Consider the following 7,157-nt stretch of genomic DNA (forward strand, 5'->3'; position numbering starts at 1 on the left):
TTACCCCTTGAATCAGCTCGTGTTGATTTTTCTGCCGTGCATTGCACTTTTGAGCTCAGGTCCTAAACGAGAGTCACACACCACACACATGCACATTATTATCATTATCATCATCATTATGATAATGACTGTGAGCGAACGAATGCTGATGAAGCCTCATTGTCAATGTCGAAAGTTATGGGATTGGTTAAGGAAACCCAAGGTGGGATATGAAAAGTATTCCGTTCTGCTCTGGCATAGGATCCCAGCTTTAATATGTAACGTGTCACCTACGCAAGTCTGTGTATATAAATCCTGCCAGGCTAGCTGTTATTCAGCGAAGGGAAGCACACGCTTTGGGTTTCCGGCCTCTGCTCGTCGGCTATTGGAGTGATGTTCTTGCCCCCCCTCCTGCTGGTGGCCTATACGCATTATACCGCGAATGAAGTAGCGTGTCACGACGAAAATGCTTAACCGGGAGACACTGTTTATCCCTGAATAGAATTGTGGATGTGTGCTTGAAAGGTATCTCAACTCCGCCTCTGGTGTTGTCGAGGTCGTGTCGCCCACCCTACCAAGGCCATTCCAAACCGTTCGATTTATTGACGGAATGGCCCCTTTGTCCGGGGCGTCCTACATGGTGAATTTTCCAGCGAAAGCAAAGCGGTAGATTAATACATTATAAAGTTTATTCACTTACTGGCTAAAACAATAACATTACCCGCAAATACCATAATATAATCACCCACATTAAAAGAGTAGCTAAATGAAATATATGTATAAAATTCCTACAAATACTTGGCTATGTGTCATACAAACGATACACTAAACAAGTCCGAAATGGACAAACTAACTTGCTTGCTGACTCCGTAATGTTACGAAACCAATTCGAGTGGGCACTTCTCCCTCTCACTCACCGACCGGCCCTAGTTCCCTTGTTTCAAGTTGTAATTTATCAATAACAGAATTTAAGTCCACTCATACCTTTTCTCCAGTTTATGGCTCCATCGGCGAAAGCGCTTTCCTCGATGAATACCTAAAGCTGCTGTGGTGGAAGAACACTTAAATGGGCACAAGGTTGGGGGAAATCATATTTGCAGATCGGCGAGAGTCACGAGAAGCCACTAACGGAATCAAATCTAATTCTCTCCTAATTAACTCCGCACAGAAATCATAATTAATTACACATTTACAAACACGAATATAATTACTCCGTCAATCCGTTGCTTCCTCTTTTTATACCCGATACTCAAAATGAGTATTGGGGTATATTAGATTTGTGGTAAAAGTGGATGTGTGTAACGTCCAGAAGGAATCGTTTCCGACCCCATAAAGTATATATATTCTTGATCAGCATCAATAGCCGAGTCGATTGGGCCCTGTCTGTCTGTCCGTCTGTCCGTCCGTCCGTCCGTCCGTCCGTCCCCTTCAGCGCCTAGTGCTCAAAGACTATAAGAGCTAGAGCAACGATTTTTTGGATCCAGACTTCTGTGATATGTCACTGCTACAAAAATATTTCAAAACTTCGCCCCGCCCACTTCCGCCCCCACAAAGGACGAAAATCTGTGGCATCCACATTTTTAAAGATACGATAAAACCAAAAACGCAGAATCGGTGATGATGACCATATCTTCTACAGTGCAAAATCTGAACTAGATCGTATAATGATTATAGCCAGAATCAAGAAAACAATTTCATTCTTTCTCGCTCTGTCTCTCTCTAACACACAGGTTTCATGGTCGGTTTTGTCAATTGCAAAATATGAGTTCAAGGATCTCAGAACCTATAAGAGCCAGAGCAACCAAATTTGGTATCCACACTCCTGTGATATCAGACCTTGACCGTTTCGTGTCCAAATTTCGCCACACCCCCTTCCGCCCCCGCAAAGGACGAAAATCTGGGGCATCCACAAATCTCAGAGACTATTATGGCTAGAGTAACCAAATTTGGTATCCGCACTTCTGTTAGATCTCACTATAAAACGTATATCTCAGAATTTCGCCCCACCCCCTTCCGCCCCCACAAAAGACGAAAATCTGTTGCATCCACACTATTGCACATTCGAGAAAACTAAAAACGCAGAATCATAGATAATGATCATATCTATCAGATTGCTGAATCTGGATCAGATCGGATCATTTTTGTAGCCAAACGGAACAAATCAATTTGCACTGGCTACGCAGCGCCCGACGTCACGCTCAGACTGATTTTCTGTCTCTCTCGCACGCACTCTTTGTCGTGTGGTTCAATATTAGCGGCGTCTGCCGCAGGAGAGCCATACTGACTTAGTATCGGGTATAACCGTAGAGTTGCGGTGTCCGCAGCAACTCACAACGTTCCACCTCGTTTTTTTTGGTTTTAAATCATCTCAAGGATGATCGGAATTTTGATCGTAACACTGTAGCCACATTGATCAGATACTGGTGATGTAGTTTGGCGAGTTTGACAGGTCGGTATATAAAAAAAAAAGATGAAAATTACTTAACTGTTTTAGAAAATAAACTGAAATTACTTTATAACATGATGAAGAAATAAGGGGTCAAAAGTTGAAGTCAGCAGTTTTGATGAAGATTGCCAGCTCTCTGAGATGTAGCGGCTCTTTTTTTTATTAATAATTGATGTAAATTGTTATAATATTTAAAGATTTTGAATTTCCTTCTGAGCCCGGCAAATCTTTGGCAATCGAAGATCAGGTGTTCGGCATATTCAGTTACATTGCACGTTTCGCAGATATTTGAGTCAATTGCTTTGATTCTGTGTAGGAAGACTTTGTCGTATGTGTGTCCCGTCATAAGTCTGTTAATGGTCTTGATGCTTTTAGCATTCCATTTAAGAGAAAAATGACAGGGTTTACTGGGTATGTCTGGAAATATGTCTATGAGGCTGGATCCCTTCGTCCTGTAGTCCTCATTCCATTTGTATACTAAAAAGTTCCTAATTTCTCTTTGAGCCTCCTTGTAGCTGTATTTTATATTTATTGTAAACCCCTCACTTGTAGCAGCCTTTGCTGCTATGTCAGTCTTTTCGTTGATGGCCACACCCTTGTGACCAGGGACCCATATAATGTCAAGTTTCTGAATGTCTGATTGGTTAATTATGTTGTGAATATCATTCACTAGGTACGAGTATGTATTCATATTTTTAATTAAATTAATAGCTTCTAATCCATCACTTAAAATCAAAGCCATTTTGTAATTATATTTAAGACATAGTTCGCAGGCCTTTTTAAGGCCTACGAGCTCGGCACCTACTGAGGATAAGCTGTTTTCTATTTTGTACTTGTGGATATTTCCACTAGGCCATTCTACTATTCCTATGCCACATGTACTTTCTGTAACTGAGGCATCTGTTGATAGAATGTTCCAGTCGTTCTTTCTGTACTTGTTCATAATCTCATAAAATATAGTTTTTATACCCGATACTCAAAATGAGTATTGGGGTATATTAGATTTGTGGTAAAAGTGGATGTGTGTAACGTCCAGAAGGAATCGTTTCCGACCCCATAAAGTATATATATTCTTGATCAGCATCAATAGCCGAGTCGATTGGGCCCTGTCTGTCTGTCTGTCTGTCCGTCTGTCCGTCTGTCCGTCCGTCCGTCTGTCCGTCCCCTTCAGCGCCTAGTGCTCAAAGACTATAAGAGCTAGAGCAACGATGTTTTGGATCCAGACTTCTGTGATATGTCACTGCTACAAAAATATTTCAAAACTTCGCCCCGCCCACTTCCGCCCCCACAAAGGACGAAAATCTGTGGCATCCACATTTTTAAAGATACGATAAAACCAAAAACGCAGAATCGGTGATGATGACCATATCTTTTACAGTGCAAAATCTGAACTAGATCGTATAATGATTATAGCCAGAATCAAGAAAACAATTTCATTCTTTCTCGCTCTGTCTCTCTCTAACACACAGGTTTCATGGTCGGTTTTGTCAATTGCAAAATATGAGTTCAAGGATCTCAGAACCTATAAGAGCCAGAGCAACCAAATTTGGTATCCACACTCCTGTGATATCGGACCTTGACCGTTTCGTGTCCAAATTTCGCCACCCCCCCTTCCGCCCCCGCAAAGGACGAAAATCTGGGGCATCCACAAATCTCAGAGACTATTATGGCTAGAGTAACCAAATTTGGTATCCGCACTTCTGTTCGATCTCACTATAAAAAGTATATCTCAGAATTCCGCCCCACCCCCTTCCGCCCCCACAAAGGACGAAAATCTGTTGCATCCACAATATTGAGGATACGAGAAAACTAAAAACGCAGAATCATAGATAATGATCATATCTATCAGATGCTGAATCTGATCAGATCGATCATTTTTGTAGCCAAACGGAACAAATCAATTTGCACTGGCTACGCAGCGCCCGACGTCACGCTCAGACTGATTTTCTGTCTCTCTCGCACGGACTCTGTGTCGTGGGGTTCAATATTAGCGGCGTCTGCCGCAGGAGAGCCATACTGACTTAGTATCGGGTATAACCGTAGAGTTGCGGTGTCCGCAGCAACTCACAACGTTCCACCTCGTTTTTTTTGGTTTTAAATCATCTCAAGGATGATCGGAATTTTGATCGTAACACTGTAGCCACATTGATCAGATACTGGTGATGTAGTTTGGCGAGTTTGACAGGTCGGTATATAAAAAAAAAAGAGGAAAATTACTTAACTGTTTTAGAAAATAAACTGAAATTACTTTATAACATGATGAAGAAAAAAGGGGTCAAAAGTTTAAGTCAGCAGTTTTGATGAAGATTGCCAGCTCTCTGAGATGTAGCGGCTCTTTTTTTATTAATAATTGATGTAAATTGTTATAATATTTAAAGATTTCGAATTTCCTTCTGAGCCCGGCAAATCTTTGGCAATCGAAGATCAGGTGTTCGGCATATTCAGTTACATTGCACGTTTCGCAGATATTTGAGTCAATTGCTTTGATTCTGTGTAGGAAGACTTTGTCGTATGTGTGTCCCGTCATAAGTCTGTTAATGGTCTTGATGCTTTTAGCATTCCATTTAAGAGAAAAATGACAGGGTTTACTGGGTATGTCTGGAAATATGTCTATGAGGCTGGATCCCTTCGTCTTGTAGTCCTCATTCCATTTGTATACTAAAAAGTTCCTAATTTCTCTTTGAGCCTCCTTGTAGCTGTATTTTATATTTATTGTAAACCCCTCACTTGTAGCAGCCTTTGCTGCTATGTCAGTCTTTTCGTTGATGGCCACACCCTTGTGACCAGGGACCCATATAATGTCAAGTTTCTGAATGTCTGATTGGTTAATTATGTTGTGAATATCATTCACTAGGTACGAGTCTGTATTCATATTTTTAATTAAATTAATAGCTTCTAATCCATCACTTAAAATCAAAGCCTTTTTGTAATTATATTTAAGACATAGTTCGCAGGCCTTTTTAAGGCCTACGAGCTCGGCACCTACTGAGGATAAGCTGTTTTCTATTTTGTACTTGTGGATATTTTCACTAGGCCATTCTACTATTCCTATGCCACATGTACTTTCTGTAACTGAGGCATAGATAGAATGTTGATAGAATGTTCCAGTCGTTCTTTCTGTACTTGTTCATAATCTCATAAAATATAGTTTTTATACCCGATACTCAAAATGAGTATTGGGGTATATTAGATTTGTGGTAAAAGGGGATGGGTGTAACGCCCAGAAGGAATCGTTTCCGACCCCATAAAGTATATATATTCTTGATCAGCATCAATAGCCGAGTCGATTGGGCCCTGTCTGTCTGTCTTTCTGTCCGTCTGTCCGTCTGTCCGTCCGTCCGTCTGTCCGTCCCCTTCAGCGCCTAGTGCTCAAAGACTATAAGAGCTAGAGCAACGATGTTTTGGATCCAGACTTCTGTGATATGTCACTGCTACAAAAATATTTCAAAACTTCGCCCCGCCCACTTCCGCCCCCACAAAGGACGAAAATCTGTGGCATCTACATTTTTAAAGATACGATAAAACCAAAAACGCAGAATCGTAGAGGATGACTATATGTTCTAGAGTGTAAAATCTCAACCAGATCGTATAATTATTATAGCCAGAATCAAGAAAACAATTTCATTCTTTCTCGCTCTGTCTCTCTCTAACACACAGGTTTCATGGTCGGTTTTGTCAATTGCAAAATATGAGTTCAAGGATCTCAGAACCTATAAGAGCCAGAGCAACCAAATTTGGTATCCACACTCCTGTGATATCGGACCTTGACCGTTTCGTGTCCAAATTTCGCCACACCCCCTTCCGCCCCCGCAAAGGACGAAAATCTGGGGCATCCACAAATCTCAGAGACTATTAAGGCTAGAGTAACCAAATTTGGTATCCGCACTCCTGTTAGATCTCACTTTAAAACGTATATCTCAAAATTTCGCCCCACCCCCTTCCGCCCCCACAAAGGACGAAAATCTGTTGCATCCACAATATTGAGGATACGAGAAAACTAAAAACGCAGAATCATAGATAATGATCATAACTATCATTTTTATAGCCAAAAGGAACAAATCAATTTGCTCTGGCTACGCAGCGCCCGACGTCACGCTCAGACTGATTTTCTGTCTCTCTCGCACGCACTCTTTGTCGTGTGGTTCAATATTAGCGGCGTCTGCCGCAGGAGAGCCATACTGACTTAGTATCGGGTATAACCGTAGAGTTGCGGTGTCCGCAGCAACTCACAACGTTCCACCTCGTTTTTTTTGGTTTTAAATCATCTCAAGGATGATCGGAATTTTGATCGTAACACTGTAGCCACATTGATCAGATACTGGTGATGTAGTTTGGCGAGTTTGACAGGTCGGTATATAAAAAAAAAGAGGAAAATTACTTAACTGTTTTAGAAAATAAACTGAAATTACTTTATAACATGATGAAGAAAAAAGGGGTCAAAAGTTTAAGTCAGCAGTTTTGATGAAGATTGCCAGCTCTCTGAGATGTAGCGGCTCTTTTTTTATTAATAATTGATGTAAATTGTTATAATATTTAAAGATTTTGAATTTCCTTCTGAGCCCGGCAAATCTTTGGCAATCGAAGATCAGGTGTTCGGCATATTCAGTTACATTGCACGTTTCGCAGATATTTGAGTCAATTGCTTTGATTCTGTGTAGGAAGACTTTGTCGTATGTGTGTCCCGTCATAAGTCTGTTAATGGTCTTGATGCTTTTAGCATTCCATTTAAGAG

The sequence above is a fragment of the Drosophila miranda genome, assembly GCF_003369915.1.
Source record: "Drosophila miranda strain MSH22 chromosome Y unlocalized genomic scaffold, D.miranda_PacBio2.1 Contig_Y2_pilon, whole genome shotgun sequence".
Taxonomy (NCBI): Eukaryota; Metazoa; Arthropoda; class Insecta; order Diptera; family Drosophilidae; genus Drosophila; species Drosophila miranda.